Genomic DNA, 21,363 nt, shown 5'->3' with positions numbered 1-21,363 from the left:
TGAGAAGTATTATATGCAGTATTATGACTTATTGTTCACTGAATACAAAAGATTGAGGTAGACCAGAACAGTATTTTCCTGTGGTATTTTTGCGGCATTTTGTTGCAGGCAGTATCAGAAATTGGAAGTATTCAGGAATCTGATTTAAGTCACATTTTGCATTTGTGGTTTCTTTTCTTTTTTTCTTTTTTTCATTAAGAGAAAATTTATCTTTCATGGTTTTGTGGAAGATTGTGAGCAATCTGAGTGAGATAGCTTTTTCATGTTCTGGTTTTCTGTTTGGGTTTTTTTTCATACTTCTTAAGTGTGTCTATGATCTAAAACTGAAAAAAAAAGAAAGCAAGCTTGTTTCATTTGGTAGGAAAGGAAGTTTTGCATTCCACTGGAATGGAGAAGTGTCAACCAATATAGTGCAGGCAAAGAGCATTTATGGAATAGAACTGACGTTGACTGCTGAAAAAGTTAAATCATAATACACATAAGGCAACAGGCAGCAGGAGGCTGAAGAACAGAGATGTAATATGTTAATGCAAGATCTAAACATGTACGTGTTAATAGTAAAAGAAATTTCCTTTGATGTAATGGCACTTCATACTCCCAGTACAAAGCACTATGGAACCTGCTAAAGAACTGTGAACTGTATTTTCCTGTTTGTGTCTCATTAGAACCAAAACCATGGAGATAATACAAGATCATGGGTATGCTTATTCACAAATACATTACTATAAATGTGGGTAGCTGTTCATATTAATCAGCAGAGGGGTTTTATAGCTTTAGATTATGAAGTAATATTCTTCAAATATCTTATGAAACATTTAATACATTGCCTTTTTAAACTTGTGACAACACATGTTGAAGATTTCAGGGGAACAAACACCTACAATATTTTTCTCTGGCCAAAAATATTAAAAAGAATGTCTTTACAAATTAAACCAGATAAAGTTTAAATACTATTTACCAGCTTCCAAAATCCTTAGTTTTATTGACCCGTGTAACCAGAAAATCCCATGTAATTCTTCAGTTAGAAAAGATGATGACAGCTAAGTAAATTTAAATTCAGCATATACTTTTGGAAGATTCAGAAAATGTTAATGATTAATAATTCACTCAATTATAGTGGAAGAAGACTGTGAGATTTGCCTTTAGATACAGGTATCAATTAAGTTAATGATATAGTGGTGGACTTGTCAGTGTTATGTTTACAGTTGGACTCAATGATCTTAAGGGTCTTTTCCAACTGAAATGATTCTATGATTCTGTAGTGGGTTAGTGATTTTGTTGTGGTGGGTTTTGTTTGTTTGTTTTGTTGTTTGTTTTTTTAATTAACAAAGAAGAGTGAGAGGTGAGGGTGGGAGTAAAGAAAGGAATTGTGGAAAATCCATAATTACTCACAGAAACACCCACTAAATATTAAGCAAACAGTTTCTGAAGAACAGCTCCTGAAGTACAGAGTTTATGAAAACACATCAAGAGTTGAAAAAAAACCTTCTTATTTAAGCAGGAGATCTATGTTGCTAGTAAATAAATTTAAATGAAAAAGAAACCCCAAAACACCTATTACAAAATTATGCAAGTAAAATGATTGTGCAACTTTGTAGACCTGAGATTAAGTGGGGATGAAAACGTTAGCCTGTAAATGTCTCTATAAATGCACCTTTGGATCCACAATATAAAAATTTCAAGACAAAGCCAGTTAAAAAAGATTATTAAGTACTCTATAATATTAATTCCAGCATGAAATAATTATGCTTAAACAGAGACCTTTTCAGGTGCTAATAAATTCTATTTTTCATCTTTAAATTGTTCATGCCAGGCATGCAGACACACATTTATAGATAGTACTAAACTGATTTTTTTCATTTATTGCAGAAGTTAAATTGTTATGAATAATAGAGTTTATTCACTCCAATCATATAAATTGTTGCTATTGATATATTTAGTATTTCTGAGAATCTATATATTGTGTTTGTGTGGCAAGGTTTTGGTAATGAGGGAGGGGCTGTACAGGTGGCTTCTGTGAGAAGCTGCTAGAAGCTTCCCCTATACCTCATAGAGCCAATGCTAGCCTGCTCCAAGACAGATGCACTGCTGGCCAAGGTCAAGCTCATCAGCAACAGTGGTAGCACAGACACCAAGGCTGATGAAGAAGCAGAGATGCTCCAGGCACCTGAGCAGAGATGCCCTGCAGCTCATGGTGAAGACCATGGTGAGGCAGGCTGTCTCCCTGCAGCCTGTGGAGGTTAATGAGGGAGCAGATCTCCACCTGCAGCCCCATGCTGGAGCAGGTGGATGTGCCTGAAGGAGGCTGTGACCCTGTGGGAAGCACGTGCTGGAGCAGGCTCCTGGCAGGACCTGTGGAGAGAGGAACCTATGCTGGAGAAGTCTGTTCCTGAAGGACTGCACCCTGTGGGAAGGATCCACGCTGGAGCACATTGGAGCAACCCCATACTGAAGGAGGGGAAGAGTGTGAGGAGTCCACTCCCTGAGGAGGAAAGGACACCATAGACAATGTGATGAACTGACCACAACCCCCTTTCCCCGCCCCCCTCTGCCACTGGGGAGGGAGGAGGTAGAGAAAATAGGGAGTAAAGTGAATCCTGGGAAGGAGGGAGGGACAGGGGGAAGGTGTTTCAAGTTTTAATTTCTCATTACCCTACTCTGATTTAGTTGGTAATAAACTAAACTAATTTCCCCAAGTTGAATCTGTTTAGCCCATAACCACAACTGTTGAATGATCTTTCCCTGTCCTTATCTTGATCCATGAGCTTTTTGTTCTATTTTCTCTCTCTTGTCCAGCTGTGGTAGGGGAATGATAGAATGGCTTAGTGAGCACTTGACATCCATTCCGGGTCAACCCACCACAATAAAAAAAAAAGTAAATCTTCTGGGGAGCTTAAAGCAAAATCGATTTATAAAATGGTTCCTATACTGGATTTTGTGTTGGCGGGTTGGTTTTTACCTTTCTTTTTAACCCACATACTACTTACTGTAGACTAAGAATATTTTTTACAGTAGCCATGGTAGAACAGGTTTGAAAAAAATGAGATACTTAAAGTATTTATTAAAAAAGAGCAGATGTCAAAATAGTACAGCATTAAACACTAACAACAGAGGTGTCATATCATGCTTTATTTCTGTCTAGCTATTTTATATTCTACAATTTTTGCCTGAAATGAGTTTACAGAATAAGCAGGGCCCTATATCTACAGCAAGACTGTTCATCCTTGTAAACCTACATTTGTGCCATCTAGATTTTGTGAGCTTAACCACACATATAGCAGGGCAGCTGCTGGAACTTGAGTGGAATTTATTAATACCTTAGATATTGTGAGTTATCACTGACTGTCTTCCCAAACACTCTATGTATTTGGAAATTATAATTATTTTTTTCCATATACTACATATCTTCCTCCACTCACCATCTCTTACATGTTTACATGTACCCACACACGGAAGACATACCTATTCTTTCCCACATCCCTCTTCTTGTATCTCTGATCCATAAATAGGTATGATTTTCCACAGCAAGTACTTCCATTCCAGATACATCCTTGTCCTTGTTATTCTAAGACTTTCATTAATGTCCTTTGTCATTCCCAGATTGTTTCACTATTCCACTGATCCTTCCTCATCTTAAAGAATTTAAAGGATGAATCACAAGAAGTTAAAACAGTTCAGTCAATTTGAAAATTAATTGCACTAAAGCAGTATTTGTCTTGTTGTTGGAATAAATATCTTAGCTCACATAACTAGGTTAATAAACTACACAGGACTATTTGAAAAAGAAAAAAAAAAAGTAATACTAAAATTCCATCCACTACAACTAGGTCTTAAGGTCTTTATTTGGGGGAGTGGAATTCAAAATATAATTCACTTTAACAACCCCTGAATGGCAAATAGTGTGTTTCATACTGAAGAATAGATTCACATTTGATAGGCACATTGACTGAGGTGGTATTTAAACTAACCAGTGGAAGATACTGAAAAGCAATGTGTATTTGAAATGCTGCTCTTTGTCTTTTCTTTTTTTTTTTTTTTTTTTTTCCTTTAAATTCCCTCTCTAAACCACATTCTTAGCCTTTCAGTCACTTAAGCGACTTAGATATTGGAAGCACCCTCATAGTTATTTCAGTGGTAAATTTCACGTATGCTGCTCTTTAGATTCCTTTGTCCTGTTCCGGATATATATACACCACCAATCCTATTCCCATCGTCCCAAATTTTACGATTACAGTTGATAATAAAGTAGTTAAAGAAATTATAAAGATGCTATTTAGGACCTGAAGTAGTCTTTAGCTCTTGTGAGTATCTGTTCCAGAGCATGTGTTTGTATACTGTAAGATATGTTTATTGTGCTAGATAAGGGAACTGTTAATTATGGTCTTCAATCCAGTGATTTAGGCCTATGAAGATGTTAATTTTCATAGTTCTTACTTGCTGCTTTGATGTCAACCTGACTGCATGGCTTTCTTTTCCCCCAAGTACTCACTGTGACAAGAACATGACTTCGTTAAAGACAGCCAAATGAAGGGTTTGATAAACTTTTCTCATACTCTCTGATCTCAGTGAGAAAATTTTGTCCATTATGACCAATGAATGCTGTAGGAATAGAAGGCAGGTCATGAAAAGTGAAGCTATGGTAGTGATATAAAATAACTATTTAATGTCAAAGTGCTTTACCAGAAGTTTCTACAAGCTGCTGGTGTTTCATTTCTAATGAGATAATAAGATACAGGAATTCAAAGTCATTATTTTTATAAGAAAGCTCTGACAGTTGAAGAACTGGATTTTGCCTACCTTGAGGCTTACATCAAGAGTGACTTTAGTATGTGGGAAGAGGATGCAGCTTTGTACCCAATGGCATTTTTGCCCATGTCATAGACCTAAAGAACAGAGAATTGAAAGGCTTAATAAATAAAGGACATGGATGCTATTCTACTTTGTAATTAGGGAGGGGAGGGTGAGAATGAACAGGAAAATGATGACATGGCTGCACTTCATGTTTATTAGAATGTCCTTCCAATGATCTCTGCCTTTATAAGGTGTGGAAGTTACTACATCAAATATGATGACACTGCAGAGAACATCTTTTGCATTGAAAGCATCAGGACATACTGTACAATGATAAAACAATGCCATGGAAACAGGGGGGAAAATATCTTCCCTGTGTGCATTCTGTTTTCTGTAAAGTTTATGAATATATGTCTTAAAATATTGAGTAATTTCTGAACTCTTTAACCAAGGATTTCCTAAAACTTTAGTGTGCTGAAGAAAGGACTAGGAGGCTTGAAGTGGCTTTGAATGCATAAAGTATTCTTTTTCACTGTGTTCAAAATGTTGCAATCTGTTGAAATCATTATAAAGCTTCTAATAGATTGGGATGTGCTTTGGATAAAATGTGAAGAATTTTTCTTTCATTCACCATTCTATTGTTCAGAATTGATCTGCTTTGTGTAGGTTAGTCTAGATACAAGTATGGATGGAAAACTGATATCTTGTCCTGTGGCAACTCAACTGCCTCTCTGGCAGCCCAGGCTTTACTGACATACAAGCTCTCAGGTGTTATATTTAACACTGCAGAGTGGCTTGCAGTTTGGAAAAAGCAGCGTAAAACCTGAGAAAATATATATTATCCTTCATATTTCCAACAGCCATCAGATTAAGAACTCTCTAGGTCATTGCATTTACTCTGTTTCTTTACCTAAACGTATGTTGAACTCCTGTATCTTTGTTAGGCGAGAAAGTTGTCTGAAAGGTTTTAATTGTGCATGCAAAAAGGACTTACTATTTCTAAACTCTTTATGTCCCCAAGTGTTTGGCGTGTTATAGAAAATGAACAATAATTCCCTACTTATTTTCTGTCTTTTCCTTGTAATTTAGGATACCTCCACTCTCCTCAGTGTGTCTTAAAGGAATTACACTTTATAGATGTAAAAGAGCTGGTGAAGATAAATGACATAACAGAACTGTTAAAGAAATACTTTAGATCAACAGTTACCACAGCAATTTTCATGCAGGTGTTTATTTTATACCCATTATTATGGTAAAATGTGCAAGAAATATGTTCAAAATAAAATGTGCTAATTAATGGAATTTGTAAGCTAACTTCCCTATAGCACTTTGTCAGTGACAGATCTGAGACTTCTCTCTTTTTGCACACTTGGGTTTCCAAGAGGAGTCAGAGGTTTTCCTGTCAGTCACCCATGTTTATCAGAGGTCCTCAATGCACAGATCACTGGATACTTTATGGTGCTCTGTAAAGCCCCTGTTCGACACTTTGTGCATCTTGTCCATCTTTGCATACACCAGTCATGATAGTCTTCCTGATCAATTGCCTGGGCATTTGACAGTTTTCCTGCTCAGACTACAAAAACTCTTTTATTATCTACATCTTGAAGCAGTTTTTTTACTGTTTTTGTAAAGAGGCCGTCATGTTTTCAGAAGATGGAAACAATCCCTCACCACCAGACTGACTTTCTTTAGATGAAATCTTTTCTGCTTTCATCATGAATTCTGATGCAGATTTATTAAATTATTTTTGACTCAGATTTTGAAAATTCAGCATATTTCTTTCATCAGTTTTCAACCTGAAAACTGGCATTTAAAAGAAGTAACTTTGTCCTTAAATTTCCAGCCAGCCAGTTTTGATTCATGGATAGAATAGGGGATGCAGAAATACTAATTTCTACCTCATCTAAATTGTCAGTAGTTTGACTGGTCCTTAATTAATTCATTGGCAACAGTGTATTTATGATATTTGTCAAAAGTTTCAAGTACTGCATAAGGGTTTTTAGTATCAGAATAGAACAGTAATGTTCAGGTACTATATCAATGTATTGGAAACATTTCTATGCCTCACAGATCTAATTAATAACCTAATTTCATTCAAGTGAATATGACAAACAATGAGAATGAATGGGAGTGATTGAGTCAAAAATACAGTACTGACAAATTAGAACAAGAAACCAAAGTCTCACCAAAAGCATGAAAGATGATCAACCTGTATTCTGATAATTGAAAACGAAATACATGTGAAGAATAATGATAGTACCATGACGGAACATCAGGTATAATTCCCTTTCAGAAAATCCCAGAGGCTTCCAATGGAAAAAAGGAAGCAATCAAAACCTGCCTTTAGTTACTAGTGTTGTTTCCATGTTCATCTGATTATCACTGCAAAATAATTTCCTGAGCTTTCCAAGACACAACATTGCTCCAAATTTGAAACATCACAGAGCCAAGAACCTTTCCAACCCTATAAGGATAAAGGCTTTCAGATGTAGAACTTCATCCTTTTCTTGTTATACAATAACTCCACTGAAGTCCATGGAAGCCAATGATTAACTAAACATTTTAGAGTTTAGCCAAGCACTAAACTTCTTTCCTTATTAACACCATTTTATATTTACATGCTGCAAAGATGTCCTGCCTATTGAGATCTTACTGCACCAGTACTAAATACATTATTGCTCACAGGCATTTCCACTTCTTATCATTTCAGTATTAAGGTGCCATACCTCTCCAAATACTTTCCTTGCAGAGAAAAGTCCCCAAGGCATTCAGCCTCAGCTTCCTTGCTGTAGATAAGTGACAAGGAAAGGTTTCATTCTGTGAACTGAAAAGGAAAAATTCAACAGAAAATTCTGTGTGTTTTCCTTTTTGGGAAGAGGTCAGATGGAATAATGAGAAAGGAAAAGGAAAGAAAAGGAAAGAGCAAAGGCAAGGGCAAGGCAAAGCAAGGAAAGGAAACAAAAGGAAAAGGAAATATTTAAACATCAGGTAATTTTTATTAGTCAATATTAATATAGTATGCAGGCCACTTATTGTCAACCACATTATTTGGCCCAATAAGAGACATATTCAAAAAGTGCTGGCTCCTGCCCTTGGGTCACAACAACCCCACACAACACTACAGGCTTGGGTAAGACCGGCTGGAAAGCTGCCTGGAGGAAAAGGACCTGGGGGTGTTGGTCGGTGGCCAGCTGAACATGAGCCAGCAGTGTGCCCAGGTGGCCAAGGAGGCCAACAGCCGCCTGGCTTGTGTCTGAAACAGTGTGGCCAGTAGTACTAGGGAAGTGACTGTCCCCCTGTACTCAGCACTGGTGAGGCTGCACCTCAAACAACCGTGTTCAGTTTTGGGCCCCTCACAGCAAGAAGGATGTTGAGGTGCTGGAGCATGTCCAGAGAAGGGCAGTGAAGTTGGTGAAGGGTCAGGAGCACAAGTCTTATGAGGAGCAGCTGAGGGTACTGGGGTTGTTCAGCCTGGAGAAGAGGAGACTCAGGGGGGATCTTACTGCTCTCTACAATTTCCTGAAAGGAGGTTGTAGGCAGGTGGGGGTAGGTCTCTTCTCCAAGACAAGTAGTGGCAGGACAAGAGGAAACAGCTTCAAATTACACCAGGGGAGGTTTAGATTGGATATTAGGAAAAATATCTTCATGGAAAGGGTAGTCAAGCATTGGAACAGGCTGCCCAGGGACATAGTGGAATCACCATCCCTGAAGGTATTTAAAAAATGCATAGATGCATTGCTTAGAGACATGGTTTAGTGAAGGACTTGGCAGTCCTGGGTTGGTCTTGATGTTCTCAAAGGTCTTTTCAACCTAAATGATTCTATAATTCTATGTATTGCATGCCTGGCCAGGAGAATAAGGAAGGGTATTCTTTTCTGTTCTTGCAATGTTAGAAGCTATGCTTCTGCATCCACATTGGTAACTGTGTATTCATCTGCAAGGGAGAAGTTGCCTTACTGTGAAGAATATTGCATGTCTTACTGCTATTATCTCACAAGTAGTCTACTAGCCACACAAAGTAGAGTTGAATGAAGAAACATAAGAATTAATGAGTAGCAGTAATACAATGCAGCCACAAAGAAAGAAAAAAAAAAAATGACACAATGAGAGTACTGGTGGGAAAACACCACTGTCCATTGGTGCTGCTTATAGTTACACCCACAATTAGAGCTAAATTTCCTTTTTTTCAGAGAGATTAGATTGCATGATGAATTCACATTTCACACCAGGGATCATGGTAGAGGCAATATCATGTTTGTATTTGTGATCTGAAGGAGACATACATAAGCAGCAAAAGAGCTCAAGGATATTTAGCTCATGGGGTAGATTGCCTCATCTTGCTCTCCTCAGGTGTCAACCTCATCCCCTGTGCCCTGACTGAAAGGTTGCTGAGGGCAGCAAATGACAAATGCAATTGCATTTCATCCCTGATATATGAAGGTCACTGCAGGGGAAGACACCATGGCCTGGTCAAGTCTTCAGGCCTGTTTTCCTCAGTACAGTTTCACTAACAAAACAGATAAAATGAAGATATGCAGTGAATGTTATTAAATGTCTAATTTTTCTGTTTCTTGGATTTAATTAATTTTTATGCAGACTCATGTATTAAAGCTTTGCATAATACATTTAGCTCAGTAACAGCTCATATTATTGTACTTCATTAGGTATACTAATATGTGTATTCATGTTAAATGAACAAGCAGCCTTTGTATGACAATCAAATAAGAGTATGTATGAGTAAGGAGTTATTATTATCACTTGTAGAAAAATAGATGATGGCCTAGTGGTAGGGAAGCTCATAGTGTTTAACTTTTTCATTATAATTTCAATGGTCATTTATTAGACTAAGCTGTATGTGTTTTTCATGTTTTTCTGAATTTCCTTCTGATTTCTCTTTCACTAGGAAAATGCATTTAACCTGAATCTCATCTTTTAACTTCAGTATCAACAGGGTGATGGAGTGACATTTCAACCATCTATAGTTTACAAAATATCCCAAAAATACTGACTAAATAAAGTATTTTAAGAAGAAAAACGTGCTTGTTTTATGTATGGGTGTTGTAAAAATTGTGATGTGAATTTGAAGAAATCCATCAGGTTTCATATTTCTGCCTGGTTTTCATAGCTAATATTACAGTTAACTATAAATGTTTTATTTTTCCTTCTAAGAACCAAATCTGACCAGTGTAAGTTAAGCCCAAGTAACCTATATTAAAACCATTCCTGGTTTTTGTTATACATTGATAACATTAGATTAAAAAGGAAAAAGAGGAAATAAAAAACAAAATAATTTTCTAAAAAGATCCAATTGAAAAACATGTTGAAAAGAAATGCTGTTTAAAAAAAATAAATATTTTCAAGGGGATTGAGACAAAGCACAGAAGGTACTGCTTGCATCCCAGAACTGGTGCTAGTGATCCCAAAAGTCAAACTGCTTACTAATCAACTGTTGACATACATTGTGCGCTGAAAGATACATAATGAACTCCTTCATGATCTTATGCTGTATTATCTACTGAAATAAATGGAGTACGTGATTTAGCTATGCTGAAAGGTGTTTGATAAATTCCTGTGTAACATTAAGTCCCAAGATGCATATCAATATCATCATTTAATTAGAATGAAATATGCTTTTCAGTTATCCAGAAATATATGTTTAAAATAAAGAAAAAAATCTTAAGGTTACCTTGCATACTATCATACTGTTATCAAGACAGTGAGTATAATTTTGGTTTACATTAATTCAGAAAAAAAAAAAAAAAAAAAATCATGTATCACACTCCTAAGGAGTGATTATAATATGCATCAGTTGAGAAGAAAGCCATATTTGTCATATATATTAAAAAGCTGGAAAAATATTTTAGAACAATTACCTTAAAATAGTTTTCTTGCTCTTCAAATATTGTACCAAGACTAGGATTATTTGGTGCCAAGATCAGAAACTAAATAGGAAAACAAGAGGTAAAATTAGTTAGTTGTGTGAAATGATGCTATCAAAGTCATTAAGATATTAATTCTTAATTATATATATACAAATAAATTAGAAACTTGAAAATATATTGGCAATAGATCCACATCCATCAGCTCACCAGAGATTGAGACTTTGTCAAATAAGCTTTTATGGGCTTGTCTTATAAAACTAAACTTAATTATTGTTTGATTCAAGTTTAGACTTTGGCCTGGGCAGACTATATTAGACAGACTAAGACTAGGCTGGATTTCCTGGTTTTTTGTGTTTCTTCAAATGCAAAGCCACATAATAGATACCAAAAATGCATACACAACTCTTTTAAACTAAGAAAGAAATATTCTGGGCATACAGAAAACTAGAAAAATGTGAACACAGCTTATATGACAACTGCATCACCAGATGCTTCAGAAAATAAAAACAATGGAATGGTAATGAACTCTTGTTTTCTAGCTCAGAACCGTAAAACAAAATAACCTCTTACCATCTAATCACATTTACATGATATAGGGTGGAATAAAGGATTTGGGGAAAAGAATGGATGGGAGGTAGAGGGGAGCTGTAGTCATTGAGAACATTTTGCTTGAACTTCATGAAGAATCTTTATAAAAGTTGCAATTTTGTCTTGGGTAAAGAAACAAGAAAAGCTGAAGAATACAAGAAATGCAATGAGTGTGGGGTGCCTGTTGCAATGCCAAATCGTCTACAGTTCACAAAGTTGGAACACTGAGGTTGATGAAAGTTATTTTGATCAAACAGAAATGAACATAGATTTCTTCAGAATACGAGTAAATAAAAAAATCTTATGGAAAGTGTTCTAGCCCTCTTTCTATGGGGGTACACCAATATGTGTATAAGGGATAATACACTTTCTGTTCAGAATTTCAAATGAAATTGCTCCAGCAAAGGTGTTTAAATGAGTTTGAGTTAAAGTATCAAGTTTCAAGCTAAAACTCAACACAGTGGTACCAAGGCTATTTTCTTATCTTGATAGAAAAGCCAGCAACATTATAAAGTACAAAAACAGAAATTTAAAATACTTAGTAATACCTAGTAATGAAGACACTACCTGCTAGTGTCTTCATATGGAATATTGTCAGAACTCCTATCCTATCTTTATTTCCTATATATCCTATAATTATTTCTAAAAAGTCAACAGACTGCATGAGGATAGAAGTCAATATGGATCCACAAAAGGCTGGAAAACAATTTATTAAAATTATTAATGGCATAAGAAGTTAAACTGTGCATAACTTCTTTCTCCTATATACATATCTCCTTTCTTCTATTACAAGGAAAACAATGGAGATATCAATGAAATTAAAAAAAATAATAACTTAATGATTTAGAAATGAACAGGTAGTTTCAGGGACAGAATATACTCCTGCAGTCAAAGAACAGCAGCTTTTAAAAAATAATTCAAAATCTTTGTGGCCAAAGTTTTAGTTGCATACAACTAAATATGATGATAAGTTAGCTTGAAGTAAATATTTGTATTTTTTCTTACAGGAATTAATCCTTGACAAAGTTTAAGAGGAAACTTCTGATATGGAAGCCATCTGAGTTCTTTTTGTTTTTCTGAAGCAGCTGGTACTTGTCATTACAGGAGTCTGAGCACCTGACAAATTTTTGGCAGCTCTGATCAAGTATGGCTATTTATATTACTTTGTATTACTGTCAGAGATGTTTTCAAGAACCCATAGCTCAGTTATCACAAGAGGGCACTGTAGGAATGCCTGCTGAAGAGTACCCAACATTCATCTGAAGCATCTTTATTTTCTCCCTTCCACAAAAGTGGAATAAACAGTAAAAATGCTAAGAGAATTAGCAAGATCTCACAACTTGTTAATGAAATCTCATATTCCTCTGGTGAAGATGTTCAAGATTTTATACAATGTAGTCAAAGCACTATGTTATCAATCTATTAATGGTTGCAATCCTTTACAGGGCCAGTCTGTTCTAAAACATTTCTTCCACCCATTTCTTAACCATACTCTCTTTTTCATGAGCAAATGTACTTTTTATATGTTTAATGATCAATAGCCCCGCTGAAATGCTCATATACCAATACACACAGCGCAGGTAACAAGCAGGAAGAGCTGAAAGCCACTGAGCAGCTAGAAATCTGCAATCTAATTGGTATTGCTGGGATATTGTGGGATGAATCACTCCACTGTAGTGCTGTAATTGATGGCAATAAACTGTTCAGAAGGGACAGGCAGGAAGGAGGGGTAGAGGGTAAGCGTTGCCCCCTATGTAGAATACATTGACTGCACACAGCTGTCTTTGAAAAACAGTGATAAACAGTTTGAGAGCTTATGGGTAAAAATTAGGGTCCAAGACAACAAAGCAAAACTCATGGCTGGTGTTGACTACAGGCAGCCCAACCAAGGGTAGCCTGTTGATGAAATGTTTTTACTCAACTACAGCACGCATCATGCTTGCAGGCTCTGATCCTGCTGGGGAACTTCAATCACCCTGACATCTGCTGGAAAATCAGCACAGCAAGCTGTAAGTAGTCCAGGAGTCTCTTGGAGTGCATCAAGGATAATTTCTTAATTCAGGTGATAAACAGCCTAACCAGAGGAGAAACATTACTAGACCTGTTGCTTACCAACACAGATGAACTGCAGTGATCATGCCTTTGTGGAATTCACAGTCATGAGGATCATGGGCCAGCTGAGAACTAGAGTCAGGACACTGAATTTTAGAACAAACTTTCAGTTATTTAAGGAATTAGTGGATGAGACCCCCTGGGAAACTGCCCTCAGGACCAAAGGACCTCAACAGAGCTGACAGCTTTTTAAGGATATTTTCTTAGATCACAAGAGCTCTTGATTCCTACATGTAAGAAATCAGGTGTCAGCAGGAGACCAGGATGGCTCAGTAAGGACCTCCTGATCAAAAATGTAGGTAGTTAGGGCTTGGCGGTTGGAAGATGTCACGCTGTACGGAAATATAGAGCCCCTCTCCAGATAGCCAATAGCGTTTAACTTATGACGTAAGCAGACGGAAGTGACATTGTAAATCCAAGCTATATAATGCTGCACCACTTATCAATAAACACCATTTGCCATCTACCACATTGGTGTCTGTGAGCTGATGGCCCGAGCGGCCTGGGGTTGGTCGCCATGCTGTTCCCGAACCAGGTCGCCACGCCTCCGAAGGCAACAAGTGGTGCCGAAACCCGGGAAAATCACCTGGACAGGTGTACGGCGGCCGGAGCGGCTGGACCAGCCTGGTGGGGAGGACGCTCCCGGACCAACAAGGAGGATGGAAGCCCTTGTGAAGGTCGTATCACAATTACATAAGCAGTGGGGTATTGATTGTAAACCCAAAGATTTTATTCTCGTTGTTGTGAGGCTTTTACAAATTGGGGTCATTGACCAGCCGGTGGATATTCTCCACCCTGAAGTGTGGGATAAGTGTACTAAAGCATTAGCCGAGGAGATGATGTCCTCGGGTTGTGGGAAAAACCTTAAGTCGTGGGGGAAAGTTGTACAGGCCCTGCAGAAGGCTATACAAGAGCAGGAGACCTGGAGGGCAGCAAGGGACTGTTTGTTGGTCACCCCGAAAGTAGGAGTCAGGGCAGCCACACAGACTTTGCACCCCCCAGACGATGACAATTCTGCTGAGCCTAAAGATCTGCGAGAGGGCAACACATCCCCTCAATCCCCGAACCCCGTCCCACTTGTGGAGGGACAGAAACGAGCGAAATCCTTCTGGGGCGGGTTAGTCGAGGAGGCCAGGGGCGCTGCAGGGAAACCAGAGTCTGAGGAAGTCTGGGCCAGACCACCGCCCTATGCGCCCCAAGATGGCGCCAAGCGGAAAATGGAAGGGCGGGACGAGGATGCCCCCGGTGGGAACAGGGAGGAAGGGCTAGAACTAACATGCGCACGCAAACAGGAGGGGGAGGAGAAGGAGAAGGAGAAGGACAACAGGGACGACCAAAAAAGGGAAAAGAACATGAGCGAGGAGCGGAGAACCAATCAGATCGTCCATTTGAAAAAATTCCCTTATAGGGGAAACACCCTGCCGAGCAGAAGGCGGGGCGAGCTAAGAGGGGGGGAACGGCCCGCCCGCAAGGGAAGTGGGTGGGGCCGGATCCCAACAAAAAGGTACTGGAAACCGGAAGTAACCAATCAGTCGAGTTGCGATTCCGGATCAGACACTAGCTGGGACGAGTGGCTCACAACTGATTCAAACTCAGAGGAGGAAGAAACGGGGGCAGACAAACCCAAAAGCCAAAATATCCCCACCCGAATTAAAGAGAAACTGCGAGGGGGAGAAATCCCTCTCACGGATTGGAGGAAAATAAAGATAGCGTGTGCCGACTGGGCCCCATCGGCCACGCTAGCGTTCCCGGTCCGGGTGACGGACGGGGGACAGAGGGTCCACTCGCCAATAAACCCTAAGGATGTACAAGCGATTGTTAAAGCTATTGCGGATAAAGGGCTTAATTCTGCCATGGTCTCCACCCTCATAGACGGTGTCCTCAGGAGAGACAACATGCTCCTGTTTGATATAAAACAAACCTGTAGACTGATCTTTGATGGGGCAGAGATGATGGTTTTTAAACAAGAATGGGAGGACAACTGTGCGAGGCAACTGGCCCAAGTAACTGGGGCGGATCATCCACTACACGGCTCCAGCCTACAGCGGCTAATGGGTACAGACCCAACAAGGATTACCCCCCAGGCGCAAGCCCAGGGCCTGCGGGCCCATGAAGTTATGGCAACTACTTGTGAGGCCAGAGAAGCTATTCGCACAGCCTCTAGAGTTATTGCCAAACCGTCGCCATGGTCCACGATAAAGCAAAAAGAAAGTGAGAGCTTTACACAATTTGTGGATCATCTCCAGGCAGCGGTTGACTCTTTGACCCTGCCCGCAGAAGCAAAAGGCCCGGTTGTAGCAGAATGCTTATGTCAGCAGTGTAATTCGGCAACCAAAGAAATCCTGCGATCACTGCCGGTGGGGTCAAGTGTCGCGGACATGATTAAGTATGTCGCAAATGAAGAGAATCTAGCCCCGATCCAGGTGGCTGTTCACGCCACCATAGCCAACATGATGGCATGTTTTAAATGTGGCCAGGCGGGCCACGTTGTAGCAAACTGCCCTTGGCTGGGGGACCCGCTGACAGCGCTCCCCCTGCGCCAAAATCGACCCAGAGGACCGTGTTGGGCCTGTGGAAAGAAGGGGCATTTCGCCAAGGAATGCAGATCCAAAACCCAGGGAAACGGAAGGGGGAGAGGGCGCCCAGGCCGCGCACAGCCCTCTCCCACTTGGGATATGAGGCGGCCCAACTATGCCAACCCCGGATGGGGCGAGGCGCTCCCGAACCCACTTCCCCTTTGAGAAGCGACCAACTTTACGGCTTAACCAATGGTCCAGCCGAACCTAACCCTACCTCAGGAACAGCAAGGACTACCCCTAGGGGGCGAGACCCCAGGGTGGCCCTGGCAGTAAATTGTGATAACCCACCAGTGGTGTGGGGGATCTGTTCTCTCTATAATACCTCAAACGGCACCACCATTAGTGTCCCCTTCTTGATCGATACCGGAGCAGATGTTACAGTTATCCTGAAATGAACTGGCCCCTTCGTTGGAAATTGGAAGACGCCCCCATGGTAGGCAGAGTCGGGGGATTAACCCGAGCTTGGAAGAGTGCTCAATTGATAGCAATCACACTTCACACTGAAAAAGGACCGGAGAAAACCATTACCCTCTTCCCATAAGTTATGTCAGGAGTCCCACCCCTGTTGGGAAGGGATGCTCTAGCCCTATTAAAGGCCAGGGTGACAAATTTACCATAAGGGACACTGCCGCACACCCACTTCCACCAATTAGACTGACGTGGAAATCATCCGACCCAGTGTGGGTCGAGCAGTGGCCCCTGTTGAAGCCTCGAATGGATGCCCCTCTTGAGTCAGTTGACCGCGAACTACAACAAGGTCATATAGAGCTTTCCACTAGCCCATGGAACACCCCAAATGAACCGGCGAGGGATTTCGCCTCCTCCATGACCTGCGTGAAGCAAAGAAGAGAATCCAACCAATGGGTCCTGTTCAAACGTTGTTGCCCATGAACTCTATGATACCGGAAGGACAACCTTGTGCTGTCCTTGATATTAAGGACTGTTTTTTCTCAATACCTCTGCATGAGGAGGACAAGGAGAGGTGTGCTTTTTCTGTTGTGTTTCCGAACAGTCAACGCCCCAACTTACGCTTCCAGTGGAAGGTGCTGCCTCAAGGAATGATCAACTTGCCTACTATCTGCCAGATTGCGGTAGATCAGGCACTGGCACTGGTCCGGCGCAGTGATCCGACCGCGACCATCATTCGATACATGGACTATATCTTAATCGCCGCGCCGTCAGGAAGTCAGGTGGACCAGCTAGTGTCAACTGTCTCGGAAATTCTAAAAACAAACGGGTTCGAAATTGCGAGCACAAAAATTAAAAGAGGACCGTGTGTGAGTTTCTTGGAAGTGGGGATCACAAGTTCTTACATACCCCCCCCCCCCCCCAAATAAATATCCGTCGGCACATCAAAACGCTCCATGATATGCAACAGTTAATGGGGTCCTTGCAATGGCTCCGCAACATTGTCCTGATCCCTCCCGAAACCATGGCTCCCCTGTACGATCTTTTAAAAGGGAAGAACCCATGGGAGCAAAAAACTCTGACGACAGAAGCAATGAACTCTCTCGACTTTATCGAGCAACAGGTATCATCAAGCACGCTTGCCAGGTGGAACCCAGATGTACCACTTGATCTATATGTACACTTCACGGAAGGGGGGGGAGTAGGAGCACTAGCACAGGGCCCCCCTGAAAAAGGTCAATCAATACAATGGATAGTTCTGGGAAAACTGTCACATGCGTTCTCTCCAGGAGTCGAGTGCCTTGGTAAATCTCATCATGAAAGGCAGAAAACTCGCCTTAAGACACCTAGGCATTGAACCCACCAGGATATACCTACCCTTCCGCAAACAACTCCCAGCGCAATCAGTGGCGATGTCAGAGTATCTGGCCATAGCCCTCATTGGATTTGGTGGAGAAGTCCGGTATGCTACAAAGCCCCCCTGGACTCAAATGCTAGCAATTGTCGACATTGACCTCCCACGGAAGATCATGGACCGGCCCCAACAGGGACCAACGATCTTCACAGATGCATCCTCAGCGACCTCAACCACGGTGGCGGTATGGCAATCGGGAGGAGAATGGCGCTGCATTAAAATGACCGATTGTGCGCTTTCAGTCCAGCAGTTAGAAGCGACGGCTGTAGTACTAGCGTGTGGACTGTTCCCAATGGAACACCTCAACATAGTGACTGATTCTATGTTTGTGGCCAAGCTTTGCTTAGCCATGTCGGGGCCCAGCGTGTCAACATCCATAGCAGCTCTAATACTGGAAGAAGCACTTTTTTCCCGAAAGGGCACTATATCGGTTATCCATGTCAACAGCCACAACGCAATCAAAGGGTTTTTCCAAATCGGTAACAACAAAGCAGACACCGCTGCAAAAGGATTGTGGACGTTAAGAGATGCCCGTCAGCTACACGAGTCTCTCCACATCGGAGCTAAAGCACTAACAAAGAAATGTGGGATCTCAGTCACTGATGCGAAACACATAGTAGCCACGTGTCCCCACTGTCAGAAAACACCACTGTGGTCCAGTGGAGTCAACCCCAGAGGTCTTAAGGCTTCCAAGGTGTGGCAGACGGATTTTACGCTCTGTCAGTTGCTGAAACCTTGAGCGTGGCTAGCGGTAACCGTAGACACATATAGCGGAATGATTGTAGCCACACAACATCTTAGGACCGACTCCAAAGCAACCATCCAACATTGGTTGACGGTCATGGTGTGGCTTGGCATCCCTAATCAGATCAAAACGGACAATGGTCCGAACTTCGTCTCTAAATCAGTCCAGTCATTTGCTTTGAAATGGGGTATCACCCTAACACACGGCATTCCGTATAATAGCGCAGGATAAGCTATAGTCGAACGAGCGAATCAAAATCTGAAATCTAAATTAGAGGTATTAGCAAAAACAGAAGGTTTTGCCAACACCATTCCCCCGGGAGACCAAGCACGCCTGCTAGTGACTGCTCTTTTAGCACTAAAACAATTCCCCAGCGGGGAGGAGGTGAATAGCCCCACCCAAAAACATTGGGCCACTCGAGCGCTAGAAGAAGGCCCGTTGGTCATAATCAGAAATGAGCTGGGAGAATGGGAACAAGGGTGGAGGCTAGTCCTTACAGGGTGAGGGTATGCAGCTGTCAAAAGGGATGGCAGAGTTAAGTGGTGTCCACTTAAGTCCATTAAACCGGACCTCCAGAATAAAGCTAACGTACACTGTGAGTTTTTATCCACAGAACCAGATCATCGGACACCCCCGTAACCCATACGCCCTGGCAGCAAGAGAGGACGACAAGTCGGCAAGCATCCTGTCTGCATCTGGGAGCTCCGCACTGGCGGAGTCCAGGCAACGGCGAAATAGCCCCCACGGGGAGGGGCTGCAATGTTTTTGTGTGATTTTAATTTTGGGGTTCATAACGCCATCTAGTGGCTCGTATGAACATCAACCATGGGAATGGGTGTTAGGGAGATGGGAGGATCAGAAAATATTACAAAAAATCGTCACCCCAGGGCCCCCCAACTTTCAGGTATCCCCCTGCGATCTGGTCCCCATAGACCCCTGTTGGAAACACATGCAGTACTTTATGTGCCCCAGCTCTAATCCTGGTAGATCTTACTGTAACGCTCCTAATGAATATTATTGTTCCTACTGGGGCTGTGAAACCATAGCCTCTGACTGGAGGCAAGGAACAGGACCAGACAAGTACTTAAAGGTACAAATGGGGCCTCATAATTGCGTCAGGTGCAACAGTCGACCACAACTGGCTCCCAGCCGTGAAGTGTGGGTAAAACCTAAGGATAGAGAATGGTGTGAATATCTTATGTTAAACATAACCAATGAAAACGACCTGGGATGGACCATAGGTGAAACCTGGGGCTTTAGATACTGGGAATCCGGTAAAGATAGAGGGGGACTGTTTTTTATTAAAAAACAGGAAGTAAAAGGAGGTACAGCAATTGGCCCCAATGTCATAATCAAAAGCAATAACCAGCAAGGAAAAGAAAGCTTGACGACTTCCACCCCTGTTCCAACTGATCCCTTACCAACCAAGCAAATAGTTCCCTCAAGCCAACCAAACATGAACTCTCACTACTTGCCCGACAGGCCATTTTTTAACGTGTTAGATGCCACCTAACCCGGTGGCAAACCCGGATCTCACGAGTTCTTGTTGGTTATGTTATGATGTGTATCCCCCTTCTATGACGGCATTGCCCTCAATGCTTCTTTTGACTATTCATCAGACAGCAGTCCAACGCAGTGTAGGTGGGACACACCACGGAAAGGAATCACCTTGAACCAAGTCAGGGGCCTGGGTGTGTGTTTTGGTAATACCACCCTAGCAAGCTGATTAGTGGTCTTCTACAACAGAGTGACTGCATCAGTGGACAAGGGAAACACCCTGTATGTCATCTACCTGGACTTCTGTAAGGCCTTTGATACAGTCCCCCACAACTTTCTTACCTCTGAATTGCATAAATATGGATTTGATGGGTGGGCTGTTCGATGTATAAGGAATTGGCTGGTTGACTGAGTGCAAAGAGTTACAGCCCATGGTTCGATGTCCAAGTGGAAACCAGTAATCAGTGGTGTGTCCAAAGGGTCTGTACTGGGACTGATGTTATTTAATGTCATCAATAACAACTGGGATTGAGTGCACCCTCAGTAAGTTTGCAGATGACGCCAAGCTGAGTGGTGCAGTTGATTTACTTGAAGTAAGGGAAGACATCCAGAGGGACCTTACAGGCTTGAAGAATAGGCCCATGTGAACCTCATGAAGTTCAACCAGGCCAAGTGCAAGATCTCACACCTGGATTGGGGCAATTCCCAATACCAGTACAGACTGGAGAATGAATGACTTTAGAGCAGCCCTATGGAGAAGCACTTGAAGATACTGGTGGATAAAAAATTGAACATGAACCAGTATTGTATCTTTGCAGCCTAGAAGGCCAACCTTATTCTTGGCTGGAATTAAAAAAAAAAAAAAAAAAAAAAAGTGGCCAGCATATCAAGGGAGGTGATTCTCCTCCTCTACTCCGTACTTGTGAGATCTCATCTGGAGCACTGTATCCTGCTCTGGGGTCCCCAGAAAGACATGGACCTATCAGAGCAGGTCCAAAGAGAACCACAGAAATGATCAGATAGATGGAACACCTCTCCTATGAAGTAAGGCTGAGAGTCTTGGAGTTGTTCAGCCTGGAGAAGAGAAGATTCCAGGGAGACCTTATAGCGAAGCCTTTGAATATAAACCCCTTTAAGGGATTTATAAGAAAGATGAAGATAAACTTTTTACCAAGGCATGTGGTGACAGGACAAGAGGCAATGGTTTTAAAATTAAAGACTAGATTTAGGCTAGACACAAGGAAGAATTTTTTTTTATTATTATTATTATTTTTTATGAAGGTGATGAGACACTGGAACGTGTTGCCCAGGGAGGTTGTGGTTGTCCCATCATTGGATACGTTAAAG

Source organism: Falco biarmicus, chromosome 2 (genome assembly GCF_023638135.1).
Source record: "Falco biarmicus isolate bFalBia1 chromosome 2, bFalBia1.pri, whole genome shotgun sequence".
In the NCBI taxonomy this organism is placed as follows: domain Eukaryota; kingdom Metazoa; phylum Chordata; class Aves; order Falconiformes; family Falconidae; genus Falco; species Falco biarmicus.
The sequence above is the reverse complement of the archived record's forward strand: the minus strand, read 5'-3'. Positions refer to the sequence as shown.